The 21987-nt window shown below is 39.7% G+C and overlaps 1 long non-coding RNA gene across 3 annotated transcripts in view; it reads left to right on the forward strand.

The window, feature by feature from the left end:
* LOC116447167 overlaps nucleotides 1-21987 on the forward strand; it is a 313907-nt gene that overhangs the window by 145356 nt on the left and 146564 nt on the right. For all 3 annotated transcript variants that reach the window (XR_004241505.1, XR_004241503.1, XR_004241504.1), the window contains exons 2-3: nucleotides 11646-11783; nucleotides 12207-12290. This is a non-coding gene — a long non-coding RNA (uncharacterized LOC116447167). The remainder of the gene's footprint in view (nucleotides 1-11645; nucleotides 11784-12206; nucleotides 12291-21987) is intronic.

Raw genomic sequence — 21987 nt, forward strand, 5'->3', positions numbered from 1 at the left:
CACTGTGTTGCATCTCATCATGCAACTGTCTCAAAGTAACAAATATTTCTGTAGTCCTGCTGACTGAGGGTAGTTTGAGCACTTGTGAAATATTTTATAGTAAGGCTGTGTACTTGGAAAGTGACTGATTCTGGACAAACTTAGGTATGTTTTCATTTTAAAGGACACAGTAAACAATTCTGGAGTTCAGAGAATAGATGACTAAAGATAGAGTGCAAACACTTCAAAAACAAAATAAAGGAAATGAAAATTTGCTGGGTACTTACAGGGCAGAATATTTCAGAAATAGACTTTTGGACAATATTGACATCTGAATTGGTCAGGTTTTATCCTCTTTTTCTGTAAACAGTGGGGGAAAGGAAGAAGGCAAAGAGGCAAGGAGAATTCCTATATTCTAGTGCAAAGACTTGGGCTCTTAGTGCTTTTATTCCAAGCTAACACTTCCACCATGAGGAAAAATACACAGAAACTACGTTTTAGAAGAGAAATGGAGGCCTCCTATCTGTGGTTTTGTTATCATTTCAGAGAAAGCATTTTAAAACCTCTCTCTAGTCAGGGTGGAAAAATTTTAAAATTACCATAAAGTGGATCTGTCATCCTTCAATCTGCTTTAGGAGTCACTCTGAGAAAGAGAAGTACTCTGGGAGATTTGTTACCTTAAATTTTGGCAGATAATCTGAGAAAATCCATCTAATCACTGGAGTTGGGAGAACGCTTGTACGGCTGATTTGTAGCCTGTTTGAATACCCCCAGGTTGAAACCATGCTCTGGTTTAAAAGGAAGGCTGGTTTTAGTAATCCTTCACTAGGTGTGTAGCCACATTTCTTGCAGTTGCTTACTTCCTGCAGCTGAAAGCATCTTATTTTCCCCAGCAGTTTGTTGTTTAATGAGATATAAATACCCCTCTGAAATGCTTTCCTTGTGATAAAATTCTTTTAAATTGAATGATTTTTCATGATGTTTTACATTCAGTTTGTGTGTCCTGTAGAGCACTGGAGATGAATCAATGCCATGTGATAAGAAAGATTGATGTTATCATTCCTCCTGCCTAGACTCCAGCTGAATCTGCATGGTGAGAGTTTCAGGAAGATAAAAAGCATAGTTTCATGGTTAAGGCAGTAGAAAGCTGCCCCAGAGAAATGGAGTCTGGCTATGTATCATATCAGCCTATGCCACAGCATTCCTGTAAAATTCAAGAAAGTAGTCTGAGCTGTAATTTTCTTGACTGCATGTTATTGACTTCTCAGGTGACCACATTTAGATTCAGGGGTACTTTTGGGAAGCACCACGCAGAGAATGGATCAGATGGACTGTACACCCCAGATTCTGGGGCCAACACTGTCAAGTGCTTTCATTAATGAGCTGGGCAATGACACAGAATGTCCCCAATGGCAAGGGGGCAGAAGGTGCAGGTCAGGGAGGTCTGGGAGGATCACACCCTGATGGAGAAGTGGCTCAGCAGAAACCTCATAAAGTTTCCCAAAAGGAAATATATTTACAAACAAATTGAAGACTGGTGAAGCTGAGGAAATACAGCAAAAAAGTATTGAATAACACTGTCAGCAGTGGGCAAGCTGCTACCATTTCTTTGAAAGAGAAATTCACTGCAACACTGGTGACTCCTTTAGACCTGTCTGAAAGTTGCACTGTGGTGTGCATCCTTGCTTTTGATTTCCCAGGTTTTAGATCACAGCTTAGCATCCAGTATCTGTGGGCTTTTTGTCCTGTCTTTTCAGCTAAAGGTGTGAATAATGGTGTTCATTTGATTTCTCTTTACGTTTTGTTAGTAATTGGGCTGGAAAGTTTCCCTTTTCAGATTTCCAATACCAATATCAATAATCAGACATGAAATACCTGAGAAGTGTGTTAGTGTATCTAGTGACAACAAGAGGCTGTTGTAGTTCCCATGTCTCAAAAGACTCTTGAAATCTATCATAGGGACGTCCAGAAGAGGCAGACTGCAGAGGGCTTGCAAGGACTTCTTTCACTCACTAGTTTCAAAGAAGTAATCAAAAAGAACTTCTTGGATATGAACTCTTTCTAGATTGTTGTCATCTAGAAATAAAATATTAGTGAGTCAGAAAAAAAATGTTCTACATAATCTGAAATCTTTACAATATTTTTCAAATCTGTTCCTGGGCAAATAGTCCCACTATACTAGAGGAAAACGATCAGAAAATGGCCTATTAGTGTCTTTATTTATAGCTCAAGACTCAACAACTCAGTGATTTATATTTTCAATTTAATCACACCAACTGATGTAAGAAATAACTGGAAATGCAGCTTTGACCTTGCTCAAGCAGGCTATGTAAAATTCAGTGTAGCAAAGCTTGCTTATTGAAAATTGTGCAGTAATAGAATGTTTTTTGCATTGTGCAGCTTGCCAACTATGTCAATACAAGATAATGGTTTGGGCAAATTACACGACTAAAGAATTAGAAATGTAACTGGAAGAAGGAAACATAATATTGGGTTTGTGGCAAGAATTCGTTTTATATGATAAAACTAATTTGTAGTTTGATCTTTAAAGCAGAACACAAAAAGTACTGAAGCACTTGAAATGCAAGGTCTATTATAGAATAAAGGAAGTGTGAAGACAAAGAAATAGTCTGATGGCAGCTTAGACAAGGGCAAAGGAACTCTTACTGGGCATAGCTAAGCATTTTATTCTTAGGAAAATAATTTGGTTATTAGAAATAAGCTGATAGGAATCACGAGAGGGAGAAAAGAAATAGTTTAAGAATACGAAGTTCAGGTTTAAGAACTTAATGTAATTTACTGTAATTTTTATCTTCACCTAAATCTTCCTTACTACATTCAGGCAAGAGAGGAAAGTCACTGAACTAGTGGAAGGGCAGAAAGTAGAGCTCCTTATGAAAGAGTTTTCCAGACTTCATGTGCCTATGCTGGAAAGACAAGCAGAAGAATGTGCATGACTTCCTGCAGTCACACAGGCCAGGAAGGTGGACCCAAAGAACACCCTCATGTGAAAAAATTCCTTGTCTCAGGTGGAACCTGTGCATGGCCTTGTGGAAAGAAGCAAGACTTTGTCGTGTCAGTGCAAACCAGCGCTGAGCCGGAAGAGATGCAGGTGCCTGCTTTTTAGGTACAGCGTGGTGAGGAGCAGGGGCAGAGCAGCCACCAGCCTGGGTAGGTGGTTCTGCTTGGAAAGCACTGCGTGGACATCCCCTGCTCTGCAGGGATCTTGGGTGTGCCATTGGCATTGCCTGCAGTTCTTTTTCCATCCATGTGTAGCCTGCAAAAATCTTCAGCGGAATAGCTCAGGGAGTGCTTAGCTCATCCTGGTGATTGTGAGGACTGATGAAGGAGGTGGGGAGCAGTTTTTGACACACTCTTCTACGGAATTATGCTCTCTGTCAGTTCAAGTGGAGCTGTTTTTCAGACCCAGCTTGTTGGTCCAGAATGTCTGTGTGAGGCTTTCGTTTCTCTGACTCTTGAGGAAAGGGCTTCTGGTGAGACATTAAGCATTTTCCATTAAGTAGGAGGGTAAAACCTGCTCATTCCCTGGAACTTAAGAGGTGTAGAGACATATCCAAACAACTAACTGGAAGGAAATCCTCTGAATAACTGAAATGTTTCCACTGATGTTGAGTACTCTATTAGAAAATGACCTTAGAGATCAAAGAGAAGTTGATTGCAACGGTTTGTGGTATTTCTTGCTAACACTTATTTTTTTGTCAGTCTCCTCATTTACACCTCTGTGTTGGAAGAAGGGGGTCTAAGCCCGTCAGTTCAAACATCTTTCATGCAAGGTAGACGTGTTTTTTCCAAAGGAAGATTTCTCTCCTGGTACAGCTTCTCATGAAATGATAAATTCATTAATTTGTTAAAATACCCTAATGGCCTGGCACAAGTGCAAGAGGGTGTGATTATTCCCGAGTTATTAAGGGAAGGATCATTTAGATGCAGAAGTTCACATTGCTTCACTGAAAGACTCTAAAAGAATGGTTGAAATAGGTTTTTAGTCTATTAGACTCCTCAGTAATCTTTTGGGGGAACTCATTAACATGCTTGAATGATAAAAGGCATAAGGATAGCTTTCATCAAGCGAGATTGTTAGTGTGTGTATCATGCTTGAGATGCATTATAAGCCATGTTCATGATGTGAGAAACCTTGTAATAGCATCTGATGGACTGCGTAAATAATTTCATCCTTGGGACATGGTAAATGCAGAGGAATTTAATTCTGGGACAGTTCTTAAAATAGATCACCAAATTCTATAAAAATTGCCCCTCATACTGTTGCCTAGCCTTTGGCTTACAAAGTGTGAATGGTGCAGTCCCTCTCCTTTTTCCATCCTGCAGTTTTAGGTACAGGGCATGAGGGAAGAGCATCAAGGCTGGAACGTTTTGGCCTATGTACTTTGAGTCAGGCAGAAATAGTTAATCACATGTCAGAAGCAAGCTTTAGGCTATGATTAATCCCACATGTTGAGAATTATCTTTCAAAAAATTGTTTGAGAGAGGGCATGAGCCTTTTTTGAAAGAAAATGAGACTGCTTGCCAGAGAAGAGTATTTTCAACCTCCTGTTTGTTTAGTAGATACCTGGTGAGAGAACTCAGCTGAATATGTTTGGAAGAATTATTATTCAGCAAATGAAACCATTTCAGAGGACTATTATCCCGGTTTGAAAGCTGATAATGTATTTTGGAAAGATGAAGAACACTTGGGAGGGTTGAAAGAGGCAGGGAATAAAGGACATTGCAGGTTTCTGTTCATCATGTTTTTCTATATTTGCTGTATTTCAGTTGTGCTTTTATAATGAGCTGACAATTTTATCAGCTTTCTGCTTGTCAGTATTTATTTGGAATTTAAATTACTCAGGAAAAGCCTGAGTTCTCAGTTTTTTTAATGCAAGAAAATACACACCTACAAACCCAGGGTGGGCTCTTACAGCCTTTATTTACAGTTCCTGTCAAGCTAACGAGGAGTCCACGTGCAGACTCAGCCGGGAAATGGCTGTAGAAGATGCACGGGAAGAGATCTACGCAAACTGCAGAAAAATATTTTAGTAGATTTAGTGAAATACATGAGTTTGATGAAGCAGTATAATGTGCCTGGGCAGAAGTACTGCAAGTGTTTATTCAGGGACTTGTAATTGCTTAAATCTCTTTCATCTCAAAGATAAAACTGTTAGTGTTTTGTTAGCAGCAACCCCGGCAATTGGATGTTCAACCCAGAATTCTCAGCTGATCTTCTGTATTCATTGATGCAGAGAGGTTGCGTTACATTGTGGGTTTACATTGCCAAGTTTTAGAAAGCAAGAGGCAACACAAATGGAAATGCTGCGCTGCTGAAATAAGTAGGAAAGGCAGACTTTCTATGTTAGAGTCTAAAGGGAATTTGGGAAAGACTTCCCTTATGTTGAGAAGTTCCTATTTGGTTTGGTTTTTTTTTTTTTTTTATACCAGGAATATATTTGGTGACTCGATAACACCGTAGTGAAGAATGATCAAAGGAAGGCAGGGAGTTATATTGGATTATCCGTTCGGAGCTGATCTTATAAACAGGCATGAAGGTTTTCTTCTCTGGTGGAAAGGCCACAGAGTGCAGAGGATAGTCCAGGCAGAAAGAAATGTCAGCAAAGTTTCCGATAGTTTCAGTAGTTCTGAACCTTCTTCTCATGGGCAAAGGTCATGGAGTAGTTTATTTGAAAATACTTGTTTCGCTTACAGATTGTACTACTCTGGTTTACACACTTTCGTCTCACTTCTTCCTCATAAATGTGATTTTATTCATTGTTCCATTCAGTGAAGGGTACAAGGTGTCTCTTAGCTGCTTGCAATGCAATTAACAGGCATCTTTTGTTTATGTCATGGGTAAAACTGAAGAAATGAAAGTCTGCTGTTTTCTCAGTGTGGCAATGGCTGTAATAGTTCTTAGCATGTTTTATAAATGGTGCTGGTTTGAGTTTTTAAAATACTTTGCAACAATTCTTCTTTTCTTTGTCCACTCTTTCTGGCCCACAGGAAAGTGGGCCCACCAGTGTGTTGAAAACCAATGGGTAAATTAGGTACTGTACTTACTAATAGAGCTTCTCAAGTTTTCAGTACTGATAGTATAAAGCTTGCACAGGGGAAACATGAAACAGATGTTGTCTTCCTTTTTAGCAATAGCAAGGTCAAAACTACAGTATAGCCTTTGAATTCTTGAAGTCCATCAAACTGTTCATGGTTTTACATCCCCAGAATAGAAAGTAGGCAAACAGCAGGGAAATGCAAAATGACCTGGCATCTTCAGTTCAGCACAAACGTAACTTAGGATCTCCTTCGACTCTTTCAAAAATAGCAAGCCTCATATTCAATTTTTGTCAAAACAAAGCTGAGGAATTGTGGTTTAGAGTTTCACTTTGTAGATGGAAGAAGACAGATAAGGAAATACTGTATCTGACAATATGAGACTCTGAAGAGTTTATGCACCTTGTTTTGAAAACTCTTACCACTTTTACCTTTCTTTAGTGCATGTCCACTATATCAATTCTTACCTTATTGTTGATTTTCCCCTTATTATGTTACTCTAGAAGCTCTCCAGGTTTATCTCTCAGTAGTTTGAAATAGAAGGAAACATGCTAAATTGAGGGACAATTACAGTTAATTCTGCAGTTCAGAAAGAGGAGAGTATTGTCCTAACTGCAAGTTCTTTGGTCCCTTTCATTGACATTAACTCTCAGAAACATTTTAATAGTCAAGGGGACCATGTCTGTTGATGACAAATTCATAAAGCTCCATTTATTCCAAGACTGGCAAATAGAACAAGGAAGGCTCTGAATGGTCATAGGAGTGTCACAAAAGGTGAAATGCAAGTTCCAATCCATACATAAAATAGAGCAAATTGATATGAACATTAAAAGAAATACAGCTATATTAAAACAAGAGCTGCACTATTAAAATTATTTGCAAAATTGTTAAGATTGGTCCCTGTTTCATATTGATCACTGGATGCATTTTATTACAGTGTACAAAACTAAGAAGATTTATATTCATCAGTGTAATAAGGTAAAGTCTTAACATCTGAGTGTAGTGAGTAAATGTTTTAATTAAAATGAATAAGAAGCAAGTCTTTCTTTGATACGTTGCATATTTTATCTTGCCAGAGTTTTAGATGTACTTAAGACACTCAGATATTTCTTCAAAGAATAACAGTCCATACCCAAAGAGCATATTTGATAGGCAAGGGAGAAAAATAATGCTTTTGTTGTGTAATGTCACTGGTGAGATGTATGTCCTAGTTCTGACAGAAGTGCTACATTTCAGAACCCAGTAGCACTAGATGAAGGCTTTTAATTTAAAATTTACTCTAGCAGCCAGAACAAAAAGATTTTGAAACGAAGAATCCAAATGCAAATCAAAGCCAAGTCTGTGTAATTGAAAATAAAGAAACTATCTTTTATTAGGGTTGAATTCAATTTAATTGATAAAGCTTTATATTATTTTGTGTGAGTGGAAGGTGTTACCTCAGAAGAGGCTGAGAGCCAGGAGCAAAGCAGGAGTGAGCAGTGGCGGGAAGCAATGGGCTGGGCACGGAGTGCTGGGCAGTGGGGGGGCTCTTACATGGCTGGCTTTTCTGAGGGCAAGATTTGTATTCTCAGCTGAAAAACAAACATTCAGAGGTAATTCTTGACAAGTCTGACTTAAAGAAGGCCACAAAAAAGAGAAAAAGAGAAAAGAAAATGTGTCGGCAGTTGCTGGCTATAGCTGAGGGGTTTCTGACACGAAGGCTGTAGCTGGGTGGCCTGAAGGCCGGCCTCACACGTGCAATCTTTTCCCGCCACTTCCAGCAGTGGCGGGAAAAGGTTACTATTTATGTGAGGTAATTTTTTTCTTTCTTTAATCCTTCTTCTGTCTGCTCTGTTGTATCATTGAGGGAATAAATGATCCTTTTCTGGTTTTGGGCCTCAGTGATCCAGCACTGTGACAGGATCCTGAGGAAAAGCTCTGGTAAAATTAGGTGCCTCAGTGTTAACCCTGATGATGTAGGAATGCAGAGTCCTTGTTGAAGAGCAGTGGCAGCGAATAGTTACAGGTAGAGAGAGGAGAGAGAAAAACCAAATCTGTTGACAAAAGGTTGTTTCCAGGAGAAAAAGATGTAAACAGCACTGGTAGTGGAGCATCAGAAAGCTCAGGTATAGATTTGATGGTCCATATCATAGCTGGTGCCAGCAGTGGCAGCATTGCCTGGCTGGGAGGGATAGCATCAAACCCAGGAAGTTTATAGGTTACTACAGGGTAGGAAAATGCAGAATAGTGCAGAATATATCATTTACTATAAATTATGAGAGACAGCTTAGGTTTTCTGTGGCATATATGATGATGAAATGTGGCATATGTGACTGTATTCCAGGAAGGGCCTCTCTCATTAGAGCTGTGAGGTACAGTAGCCATTTTGTTTTCTACTGCAGCCATTTTGTCTTCTGCGTTTCTGAGGTATTAACAAGACATAAAAATTTTGTGCTGTATCCCAGTGAGTTTGCCTTTATTCTGTTTCCTTTAAACTAAAAGAAATCACTGTAGACTGAAGATGGTTTCTCATTGAATATGACAGTCGCAACTTGAAAGGGAAACTTCTTAATACTCCTGTTAAAACTTCTTTTCACAGTCCTGAGCGGGAAAAAGAATATGTACAAAAAGAACCTCAACTATAACCTTTTTGAAATGAGGGTTTGGTGGGTTTTTTTGTTCAGGTTTTTTGGGGGGTGTTTTTGTTTGAAGATTTTGTTTGTTTGGCTTTTTGTTTTTATTTTATTTCTGAATGTTCAAGCCACTGTTTATTGGCTAAGACTTGTCTGGCAAGTGTGAGTGGAGTCATAGGAAACAATCTCTACCTGCCTGTCTGTGTCTTGGACTGGATATCAGGCATGAGTGTGGTTGGTGAGAGTAAGGTTCCTATATCCTGATGTTAGCGCCTCTTTACCTGTCAGATTAAGAAGATAAAGCCAGACACTTAACACTTGCATGTGTTTTAGCTGAGCTCTGAGAGGCCTTTAGAGAAATCCAGGTTTGATTTAAACAAGCAGCTTCCTCCAGCTTTTGTGTAGAGTTCCATCTGATGAGCAGTGGCACTATTCATTTCTTTATTTCAAAAATCCAATGGGAACACCATCATTTTGATTGTCTGTCTGTCTCAACATAAGTATCTCCCGGTTTTGCCAGGGGAGGTGTATTTATTTCGTGATTGATACCACAGTTTCCTCATGTGTTAGCTGCCTGAGGCTGACATGGTGTTACTCTTGGGCAGAGGCCTCCATGCTCAGGTTTGTAGGACGGTTCTCTGGAGTTTCGTGACCTCATGCCTCAAAATTGATTTATCCTGTGGCATTAGCTGCCTCTCACAAGCATGTCAGCTTTGTCTTGAAACCCAGGAAAGATCAGGCCCAGGAGCGATAGCCTTAGTAAAAGTGCTGTCTTGTTCTTTTTACCAAGGGGCAATAGGCAGAGGGTCCAGGCAGGGGCCTGGATACTTGCATACTCTAAGGTACTGTTGAAAGCAGCTAGTCATAAAACTCCTATTAACTTTGGAAATGGAACAAACTAGGCCCAGCCTCTAGTGATTGAATGTAGATCCCTCCTGAGGTCTGTGGGAGCTATTGAAGTCTTGTGAAATACCAAGTTTTTGCTGAAACAGCAAACTAAAATGCCTGTGAGGTTTGAGCAGTCACCCAGGAGTGGGACCCGTGCAGTTCAGGCTGGCTTTGTGTAAGGATTTGTTCATGTATTCACAGTGGGTAGAAGTCAGCCCTTCTCTGACAGCCTAGAGCTGGAAAATCCCTGGCCTATTGCAGCATTCATCTGTCTGAGACCTAACTCAGGATCCAGCTGGACAATTTTCCATATGCAGTCCTCACTATTTTACAAAGCTGGTCCTGCAGCCTAAGTAATTTCTTAACTTGTCTCTGAGCACAATGTTAACTGTCACCTTAATGTGTGTAGGGAAGCAGGTTTAATTTTTTATGTCTGTGCATTTTGGCTGTTCAAAGAAATACCAATTTAAACTGTTCCGTTTTAGTCATTCTGTAGTGATCGTCACTGCCCTTCCTCCTGAAAGAGCAGTAAGCTAAGCCTAAGTGCTTTGGGAGTGCTGTGTCTAAGAGCAGACACATGGCCAGCTGTTACAGCTCACTTCACACGGGGTAACTCTTTTTAGCAGCACAGCGTGCTAGCCATTTTTTAGAGTTTCCCCTACCAGTAGGATTGTTCTAGGTCTTACTGCTCACAGGTTAATGCACAGCTCAGAGAAAGAGGGAGAAATCCCCATTTGTGTTCATCAGCGGCTGACTGCTTCCTCAGACATGGGATCCCACACACTTTGTAAGTGTGAGCGCAGTCACTGAAATGTATCCATTTTCTAGTCTCTTACTCTTCTCCTCCAGTGAATTGTCCTGGTTAATTTAATGTTGTATTAAAACATCCAGTTAATCAGTTTGTAATGTATTTAAATGCAGCCTTGTGATTTCATTAACTGCCTCTCCTCTGTATTGTGAGAGAGCACTTGATTTACTCTGCCTACACACTCCACTGCTTTGGGTTCTTCTGGCATATCCCAAATTAATTAATCACTCAGGTGAACTGCGTCATTTAATATTTGTTCACATGGGACTCGCTGTTTCCCTAACAATGCTCATTGTATTCCTCTTAGACTCCTGCTGTTTCTGCTCTTACTGTGTTGGAAGAACACTCATGGGTTCATAGCATCATTATAATTATCTCTGTATCCTGTTGCAGCCGCTGGCATTTGTCTCTGCTCAGATGGCTTTGCACAGGCACCATTGTTTGGTACCGTTCTGTACATTAGTACAGCCTGGCAAGGCAACTCTTCTGCTGCAGTTTGGCCGTGCAGTGGGTGTGGATCAGAATGCTGTCACAACACCCGTGGCTGGCTTCTATGTTTAGTCACTTGTTTAGTCTCGAGTTTCCATAGTCACTTCACACATTATTTCATTCACTGGAATGGAAGCAGAACTGAGTCTTTTAATGGAATTATTAGTAAGGATAAATTAGTCCATACAAGCAGCCTTGTCCAATTCATATTGTCTTGTTTTATGATTAATAGTCTTGGTATAGGCAAAGTTCTGAAAATCAGTTCTCTACACTGAAAGAGACTTCTGAAAATAATGAATCAAGAAATGGTTTAAAAATACAGGGTTTTTTTTTTAAACTGTTGGGTAAATAATAATAATAATAGGATCAGTAGAAATTGCAGAAAAGTGCACTGTATTTTGTCTTTAGTCTTTTGCAGGCCAAAATATTATTATTTTTTAAAGATGGATTTTAAAAAACATCAACCAGATGACATTATATGTTAATGTTATTTATCTTATTTTAAAAATTTCTAAATTCTCAATATAGCCCAGTTGATGACAGTCCTACACCAGTATAGTAAAAGACATTAAACAAACATGGTGAACATTTATTTTAAAAGAGGTTAAGGTATGAATATTTCTCCCACTGTGTTGAGGAGAATTGAGGAAGGGAGTATTTTGTTACAATATGTAAATAAATGTGCAGTATGCAAAATTCCTACTTTTTCTTACTTATTTTTGTCTTTCCCTGATACATACATGCATTGTTTTTCAGACAACAATTTTTTTTTTCAGTTAATGGTGCTAACTCTTGTTTTTCTCTTACAGTTTTTTTGCACAGTGTTCTGTACCACTCCATCAGCTGAATCTCTTGAACAGAGAAAGAATATGTTCCTGTAAGCCCTCTAACGTGGCCCCAAGCAGCAGAAAGGTTCACACATCCCCTATGGAGCCGTGTGACTTCAGGTGAGAAAGAAGTCATTGAAACAGATGACTTTTAGAAACGAGCTGGTTTTATGCAAATATACTAGTGGAAGTTGGTGATTCAAATGTCTGGGGGCTAAATTACAGAAAAAGTGTTTCTTGGTTAAAAATTCATCATAAAAAACTTTAAAATACATTATGAAACAAGAACTGGTAAAATAAATCTCAAACTACTGTGCAGCAGTTTGAAACATAATTTTTTTCCTTTCTATTACTGTTTCTAATTTTAATTATTTATTGATTTACATTATTAGGGTTTTTATCTTCAGGTCAGTTGTCTTTTAGTATCTCCCTCTTTAGTTTTTGCACTAGTTTGCCTGAGGTGTTTGGGGTTTTTTTTTAAATACCCTAAAATGCATGGGGCACTGGCTTTTTAATGACAAGGAGTTTCTACTTTATTGGCAGTGGAGGCAGCGACTGACTGTGCTGGCAGAGGTTACTTTTCCAGTTCCCGCTCGTGGTCAGACAATTCAGAGTGGAAGTTACAAGGTAAGATCAATATACTGTTACAGCGATTTCTGTGGATTCACAATGGAATAAAGCCTTATTTGCACAGTGAATATAATAATCATGAAACATATTTATCTTTTTCCAAAAGAAAGAATTTGAAATTATTACATTACAGCCAATGTGCTTGTACACTCTTTTTAAAAATACTTGCCTCTCTAGGAAAGAATACTTATCTAATGAGTTGCAGTAATCATTCTTGACCTTGCTGGTTTGTTTTTGGGATCTTTTGTTTTGTTTTTGCTTTAATTTTTTTTTAGTCATAGAGCTTCATGTCCTAAATATTGAACTGGTGATTTCCACAGTGGTTTTGAAAATGCAATTACATTTTCAGCTAATTATATATCAAAGTTTATTTTTAGATTTGTTTTTTATCATTGCTGGGGAATTACACAAAAAAAAATTTAAACAAGTTGAAATCTTTCTTTTCTTTATATACTGTAACAGTCGGAAATAGTCTTGCACATAGGAAGGAATTAGAATAGTAACAAGAAAATACTGTAAAAAATTTCAACAGCTTTTATCTTAAGGTTTTGGTCAGTCAGCACGTAGTGTACAAATGATGTCATTTCCAAAGTAGTTCCTGTTCTGAGCATCCATAGTATCCTTCTCCAGAGGTCTCGTCATTGGTTTCTTAGGATGGGAAAGTCTATCTGCTCCAGTCTCTCTTGTGGTAGGTGTATGTCATAGGTTAGCAAGCATAGTCCCGGAAGGGACGTCCTTGCTAAGAGGTGCTTACAGTTTCCTCTGGGAACTGAAAGAACCTATCAGCTGGCCAGTTTGAATATGGACAATTCTCTAAGCCACTTAAAGTTGTGATCACCTCTGTGATCCACATTTAAGAATAGGCAAACTCCCCCTCCAAGCTCTCTCTCGTTTCCGGCACTGGCACAGGTGGCTGCGGGCCCCGTGTGGGGGCCAGCGGGCCCGGCCAGGCCCTGCTTGCGCCAGGCTGGGCCGGGCCACGGCCATCCTGAAGCCATGGACCTGTTCCAGCCGTGGAACCCCCCCCACTGCCTTGCCGTGGGCAGCCGGAGCGGCTCGGCTCTCCCCCCTCTCCACTGCGATAAGAAAAATTCAACATTCCAGCTGTAAAGCTGCAAGGCCGAGGTGAGAGTAACCCTTTTATTGCTGTGAAGAGCTGAAAACCTGAGGGAAGAGAGAGAGGAGATGCTTAAAGCTGAAAGTCTGTTGTGAAGCTATGATATATCCGAGTATCCTGTTGTAATTTCATGAAGATATGGGGGGGTGGAGTGTTCAACTCGTAAGCAGAAGCACCTGCGTTGAGATAGGCAGATGCTGACGCAGCTGTAATTTCATGAGACGTTTGGACAGGGAGAGATGAACCAGATGAGGACTTTTGCTCCAAACGGGAAAGGAGAAAATCTCAGTCCGTAGAGATGGACCAGATGAGGACTTTTGCTCCAAATGGGAAAGGAGAAAACCTCAGTTCCTAGAGATGCTCCCAGAGATAGTCCTAACGATGAAGATGATGAAGACCCTTTGCTCCCAGGGAAGGAGAAGGGCCTCTGTTTTTGTTTCTGAACGGCTCAACCTTAAAATTGTACCCCAAAAAACTTCAAGAGTGGACCCTCGAAAGCAGTTGCGGGAAAAGCTGCAAGTCGGGGGAAGGGACTCACACGCAGGCAGAGAGACTCCTCTTCCTAAATGGACTGAACAATATTTGGAAGCGGGCGGCTGTCTCGTTGTGATAATGTTTTCATAGCATGAGCAAGAAGAGACTTCTCTTTCTAAATGGACTGAACAAGGTTATTATGGAAGTGGTAAACAGACTGAACATCTTAAGGGTTGTCTTTTCACATTGTCAGTGGGAGAAGGGAGGAAGGTGGGGGGAGGAGGAGAGTTCTGAAGGTGGTATAATTTTTTTCTTCTTTTAGGTCTGTTAATAAACTTCTTTATATTCTTTCAAGTTTGGTGCCTGTTTTGCATTTCTCCTAATTCTTATCTCACAGCAGATAAACAGTAATGAGTATTTTGGACCAAACCACTACAGTGTATCTGTGTGTCAGTGTGGGTTCACCCACTTCATTTAAACCTGTATCATTTTATTCTCACTATCCTCAAATCTGCTTCACAGCTTTGCCCAAAGCCATGACTTCGTAGACTCACTGTAGACTTGTTTCCTGTACATGTGTCATTCAGAAGATTCCCCAGTACTGAAGAGCTCCCAGCTGTGGTTAGCAGATATTTTGCAAAATGTACTTACTATCTTCTACTGTTTTCTGTGAGCCTTTATGTGTGAGGACATCATGAAACCATATGAATTTTAGGGCAAAGACAGCACAAGGGAAATTCTTGACCAGCATTCATGTAGACACTGGAGTGCAGTTAAAGGGTAAGAGAGTGTAATTAAATCAAGAAGCATAACATGTACATATCATATGTATAGGTATCCCACAGTGGATTCGTTTTGCTCCATTCTGCGTTCTTATTTAGTTCAAATAGGACATGGAAGACATGTAGACTGGAACTAAGAAAGCTGGAAATGGCTAGAAATAAGAGTAAGGACTTGAAAGGATGATGCTAATAAATTTTTACTGTAAATACTCAGCTTTGAATACTCTTCTCAGTTACCAAGCAGAAAGTATTCAAACATACCAGGTTACTTTTTACTAAAAGTCCAAGTGGAATAATGAGTTAATTTGTTTAGTATCTAATGCTGACATTCTTTTCCAGTAAGTAATGCCCAAAGTATAACTTGCTGAAATCAATGAAAATAAGTTTATTAACTGTGACGTTACACATCAGTCTCTGGAGCAGTTTTAACATGATTTGTTACATATCAGTTACTCAAGACTTACAAGCCTTCTGCACAATTTTTTGCTTCTAGTGTTCTAGATTCATCCTCTCAGCACAGTAGTGGATGGTGACAACTGTCACAGTATTCCTAGGTCCTCTTTAGAAAATTATTAATGTAATTTCTTAAAGAAGATATTGTACTCCCTTAAGCAGCCACCAGTGTTTCAAAACTTACTGAAGCCTTTCCTGTACACATATGAAGAAAATACAAAACTTAGCAGTAAGTTTGTCACTTAAACGTAAGAAAGACTGATGTGGGCACAATCCCAATAGGTAAAGTGCAGTTTTGCATAGGCTTCAAAAGTCACTCTCCAGATCTGTTCTCATCAAAACAGCTCTTGCTGTTCTAAATCCCAAATCAGCCTGAGTGGGTGGTACCCAGTAAACTGAATGTAATGGCTTCAGTGGACTGGTGTACAATTGGGGTAGCAGGATGGTCACTGAGCTGCTGCCTGGGTCTAGTTCCCTGCTGACCACATCCTGCTGGTCACAGCCTCATTCTGTGCATTTCAGCTTGATTTAACCCTGTAGCCTGATGACAATTCATGATTTATTTGCTTTGATGCATCTCATCCTTAGAGCATGGATAACACAGTGAAGCCAGCCTCAGAAGGATGTTCTGTAGAGGAACTGGACATTCTAGAAAGCCACAATTCAGTTTCATGGCAGGTTAGGTTAAAAGCCTTGAAATGTTACAGTGAAAGAGAGTGAGGCTTCAGCACAGTCTTTGCCACAGCAAATGAAACTAAAGATAATGAAAAAGAGAATGAGAGTGCTCAGAACAAAATGCAGCAAGGGGTATTGTAGCTGGAAGATGCTTTTTTACAGAAAATGAGGTTGTTAACCCCATTAAGGTGTGGAGCCAGAATCATGAGGGACCTCTAAGAAGGGGCAGTCCTAGAGCTGATAACATATGTGCTCTTTCCAGGGGGTAGGCTGATAACTTATAAAATCTTCCCTAAAGGCAGAGGGCAGGGGGAAGGGGTGTGGGGGTGGCAGTTGGGGAACTGTTAGAAATCTCTAAAGGCCAAGAAAGTGATTTCTTTTTTTTGTTTTGAACATCAGCCACCAGGGCATGGGGAGAATCTTTAAAATTTTGTAAAGCAAAATATCTGAAAAGGCAGCAATTTATCAATTTTGACTTTGCTCTGAAAACAATTTTAAAAAATTTTATTTACTCCTTGCCTTTACACTCAGGACCCTTCCATACTTTCATTAAGCAGAATCTGTTTTCCCTGGAGAAATAAAGCCCACAGAGGGATACTCTGTTTTTTCTCCCATAGAAAATCTTAATCTATGATTAACATCTCACTTGCTATAAAAAATTATAAAGATGACCATTATCATTTAAAAAAAAAATTAACATCCTGAAAGACAAAATTCTTGTATGCTCTTTCATTGACGGCCAATGTGAAAACATAGTTAAATATTTTGAAATAGGTCTCAGTTACAAAATTCCAGAGAGAAGAGAAAAATACTGAAGCTGGAAATCAGCATACCAGATTTTGCAGCTCATTATCTATATTACAGTTCAACCTGCTGCAAAAACTCTTTGTAGTGATGTTGATATTATTGAAAGAGTGATAGCAGTCTAGGATAAAATTTGGATTAAATGTATCTCTGCTCCAGAGCTGACAGTGGCATTCCACCACAGTTTCTCCTGCTGGGGGATGCTGGTGCAGGCTGTGCCGGGACACTTGTGCATGGGAGAGGTGCTGGTCAAACACATGAGGAGTTAATTGATTCTGAGCAGCTGCACAGAACACATTGCACTTTCTGTAATCTTTCTGCATCCAAGTTAGTTGCTTTTTCTTCCCTCAAATATCTCTTGAGTTCCCTGCAATTCATCCTCATTGTTGCAATTTCAATAGTTTATCTTGCTGCTGTGTCTTCTTGAATGAGCATTCCTCCTTTGTCCCTGCCTTTCAGGGATACTAGGCCAAGCCTTGCTCTACACCATATGGGTGCATTAGACCTAGGCCAACCTCTCTATTTCCCGTCTTCTCTACATTTCACAGAACAATGAAAATGGATGAGTTTTTTACTCTTTAAATAAACATCCTGAGTTCTTGTTAAGCATCATGTGCCTCTTACTGAAGCTGCAGTGCTTGCAGATCCACATGGGATGTATGCACAGCTTTGGCGCAGGGATAACAACAGAGCTCTCTTTGGAGTCAGCAGTTATTATTCAGAAGGGGATGACCAGCAGTGCTCAAGGCTCTTGAAATGTGACAGAATATTCTGGTCACTGTTACACAATCTCTGCTCATGCTGTGGGAGTTTGTTTTGCAGGGTTTTGTTTACAGTCTATTTACAGACACAGATTTGGGTTTGGTTTTTATGCACATACTTAAGTTTTAACAAAACCACAGCTCTTCTGCTTATCCATCTGATTCCAGCATAAACTGGTGCAAGGGGAGGTCAAATCCTTCGGAGGTTTATTGGGGATGTTATGAACCTCAGAAATAAAAATAAGGAATTACACTCCTTAAATTGAGAACCTTTCTGAAAATACAAAAATTATGACTGTTGGGTTCTTTGTACATCTTTTTCTCTGGTTCTGTAACACAAGGTTGCAAATCCAATTTGTTAACAGGATCTGAGAAGTAGTTTTGGCAAGATGATCTGTGATGCAAAGTGTGCATAAAATCCAACCAGGCCAACCAGGTGACTACAAGAAGAGCAAGAAATGCTGAGATTTCCACATGAACGTTCACTAGATATATAAAATATGTAGGAGATTGAGATTTTGATGAAATGTAGTCTTGAGCCATTTCAGTAACTCCGCTTTTCAGTATGGTTTGGGTAGTGTTTTCCAAGCATCTTATTTCTTCCCTCTTTTTGTGTTCAGAGAAATTATGTTGTCACTCTCAGCAGATGAGTCTCCAATACCTGGAGGAAAGAAGCAGCACACATAACATGAACCTTGTAGTATTGAGCACTGAGATTTTAAAATTGTTGCCTTAAAACATGCATACAGCTAGGACCTTTTGAAATGTCAAGGCCAATAAGCATATTTACATACATGCAGATGCCAAAATTATACATAGATTAGAAAGAATATATGGGTAAGTTAATGGAAGAAAAATTCACCGAAAGCAGTTATAAAACATATATATTAGCTATCTCTGAAAGTCTCTACTGAAATCCACTGATTTTGGTTTTCACATTGAACTAGGGGTTTGCTTTGAGGATACTTGGAGGAGAGAATTCTTTAGTAGTAGTCACTAAAAATATGTCAGCTTCAAAAACATATTGTAATTGCTACCATGAAAATGTATACTGAATTGCTTGTAAATCAAAATTTCATGCAACACTATGATCAAGACCCCGTCAGTGGATATTAGAAATAAAATGTAATGCAAATGGTAAACAACTGTGTATCTAAAAATCAAAATAAAAATGCACAGTTAATGCAAATTGCCACGCATGGAGGAGAATGACTGAGGATGATTACAGAGCTCTGTTTCATATTTTGAAGTAATAACCTTTGGGTAATGCATTCCTGCTGTTCATAGAAAAAGGTACATCACAAATTGTTCACAACCCAGTACTCAGACAGAAATAAAAAACCCCATTCAAAACACATTTCAGAAATATCACAGTCTCTCTCTGGTCAGATTCCATCAGCAAAGCATGAATTTCTAGGCAGGTTGTGTTCATCATCATCCTGCATAAGCAGGATCCTCATAGCAATCTGAGTGTCCCTGGCTTCCCTTGCCTAGCGATGATGGATGCATTTTCTGGGTGTGGGACACAATTCCAGCAGGTGTCAGCACCCTTTCCGAGTTCCTGCATGTGTATTAATTTGTACACTTCGTATTTGCAGTGGTAAAAAAAGACAGGGTCTGCTTTCCATCCCAAAACAGTAAGTTTGAGGAGAGGGCAAAGGCAGCAGAATTGTAGGGATGTGTTTTAATGAATAAGATCTTGTTATAAATATAAATACAAATACCACAAACAGATATCTCATGGAAGAAAGAATGAATGAGAGGGGAAAAGGAAGGAACAGTAATCTGAAGTGGTCGGGAAAACTGCATATCCTCATCCCTTGAAATGGAAACAAAAGTAGAAAAGAACGCTATAAAGTCAGGGGTTTTAAATAGGGAGAACTGCATGCTTTAAAATCATAGTACCCATAATTTTAGTGATAACTCTTTTTGTAGTGAAACAGGCTGGTTTTGCTAATTTTCTGGCAAGGAATCTAGAACGAATGTTCTGTTAATACAGTGGAATACAAGAGGCATCAAAACAAAAGAAATGTTACAGTAATAATATATTTGAATAGACTGCATTGCTATATACCATATTATTAATGTAGCAATATATTGCTATGTGGTATATCAAAGGGGGACAACAAGGCTGATTGCTGAATGCAGTCCAGTATTTCATATGATGTTCAAGTCATCCAATATCTGCCACTAAATTACAAATACTGTTTTCACCATCCCCCAGTTTCTGGATGAAATCGGGGGCGTACTGTCAGAAATACTTCATTGATCAGCTTAGAGACAAGGATCTCTATCCTTGTTTATTTCACTTCTTCAAGGACAAAAGCAATGAACTGGGAAGCCTGAGCCTAAAAACTAAACAAAAAAAAGGAGTGACTGATGGGATAGGAGGAGAAAGCTAAGCTGTTGGTTTGATCCTTGTGAGGTAGCCAGGGCTGGGTAATACCCAGGATGGTTAAACTATACTCTAACATCTGAAGAAGGTAAGTGAGAAAAAACCTGTCTCGTGTTGTGCTTCACTTCTTTCCTCATCTACTTAAAGTACTTTGTGTATTGGCCATTAACAAACGTTCCATTAACAAAAGTTTCCTTTAGTAAATCTTAATGCAGTGTCTTGAAAAAAGCTCAAATCTGTGGAAGGTATCTTTTCAGCTTTATACCGGCTAGCGCTTGTATTTCAATGCCTTAGAAAGCCTCGAGCAGCCTTGAGAGGTAGCAAGGGCGATCTAGCACTTTAGTAGCTCTAAAATCGGTACCTGAATCAGCTGCAGAGCAAATACCATCAGCAGAAGCAAAGAGGGAGAAATATAGCTCCCTGCTCGCTCAATTCCCTGCAGTTAGAATCTTTCAAATGAGACAGACAACCGGAGACGTTCGCAGGAAAGTCGCTGAGCTGAGTGAGAGGGCGTAGCCTCCCCTCGACCATCTTTTATTAGGAGAAGGGGAAAGGGGAGGACTGGGGGCGGACCCGGGGCGAGCGGCCAATCAGACACTGCTGAAGAGTCTGAGTTACACTTGGCTTTGCCCGCGCTTGGAACAAAGGAGCTCGGAGCACATGGGCAGGAGCACGTGTCTTTGGGAGGGGGAGGGGAAGCTCAGAACAGGCAGCAACACAAATCCATTCACCTTTCCCCTGTAGTGCTGAGCTGGGAATGCAGCTGTTCTTCCTTGCCTTGTAAGCAGAGGTCTCCTGAAGTAGGCCAGAACTTTTGGATGTTGGATTACTCCCTTTTACAGCTGCACACTTGAGAGCCCAGCTCTCAGCCTGAATGTGTAGCCTGGATTAAAGTAGTTGCTGACAAAAGTAATCAGCTGAAAGACTCGTTTGGTCCAGATCTCTTTATGTTCAGGTTTCTTGCTATTAAGAAAAGGTAAATCCACAGGTGTGCTGAACTAAAAGGAGAGTCAGACAGCTTCCAGGGATCCTGAGTGGATGCACAGCGAAGCAAATATCAAGGGCTTAATCCAAGTCTGTGAAATTGCCAGCCCTGTACATTGCCAGCACTGAAACCAGAGTCCTTGAAGCTGACTAGTTGGTTATGTAAAATTCTGGCAGTGCTTCCCAGACGATCATCTGTAGATGTTTGCAGCTACAAAAGCCTCAGAAAAATTAAAGGTTTCTGTGTGGGCACTTTTGCATTTCTGTATGCCTATATCTATCCTGTATGTTTTATTCTGATAGCTCTCAAGTAAAAGAGCAAGTAAAATTTTAAGCAGCTGCCCTTTATTATAGCTGCTACCTTGGGGCTCATTCCAATGCTCATTGAAAGTCGATGACAAAGATCCCATTACCTCTAATCATGCAGGATCAGGGCCTTTTATGACATGGTCAATCCTGCTGAGCATGTTTTCAAAGAATATTCACTTGAATTAGAGCATGCACTAGGCTGCGCTAACTCATTTCTGCATTAGCTCTTCCTAAATATTCTGGTTCAGGCATGTTGGTAAGCAGGGATGTCTGTCCATGGAAACAGATGTAGTTGAGTAAGCATTGCAACAGGATCTTGGAAACAAGTTTTAAATTTATGACTGTTCATACAAAAAAATCTGTGGAAATTCTTCCTAGCAAATCATGCAATTCATGGATTCAGTGAAGTCGGAGGTTTAAACCCCAAATACTTACTGATAATGAACTGGTCACATGCAGGCCACAGACAGGGAATGATCCACCCATCCTGTGTGGAACAAAATTACTTGTCAGGCTATTCGCTTACTTGTACTGTCCCACCCTCAACAACAAAAAGCAAAATAATACCTAACCTTCTAAAAGATAACATATTTACTTCCTAACTGTGAACATGTATTTTTGGAGTATAGCCTTTGTCCATGGAGGTGGCAGCTTCTTGCTTCCTCTTAGTAGAATCTACTATTTTTTACTGATTTTGATACTACTCTTCTTAAAACTGCTGAGTTTATTCAGACCAAAATGCCTCTACAGGAATTCTACATATGTCACATACATTACGTTATTTCAGGAGGGAATGGAAAAGAAAAGAAAATCCTCAGCAGAATTGCTGCAGAAACCAATTTTTGTTCTTGGCTTTGTTGTTTTATATCCTCTGCTTCATTGTGGCAGGAGAACTGAATGCAAATGAGAAAAAACAGCCCAATCCCAGACACAAATTCTA

Source organism: Corvus moneduloides, chromosome 8 (genome assembly GCF_009650955.1).
Source record: "Corvus moneduloides isolate bCorMon1 chromosome 8, bCorMon1.pri, whole genome shotgun sequence".
NCBI classification, from domain to species: Eukaryota; Metazoa; Chordata; class Aves; order Passeriformes; family Corvidae; genus Corvus; species Corvus moneduloides.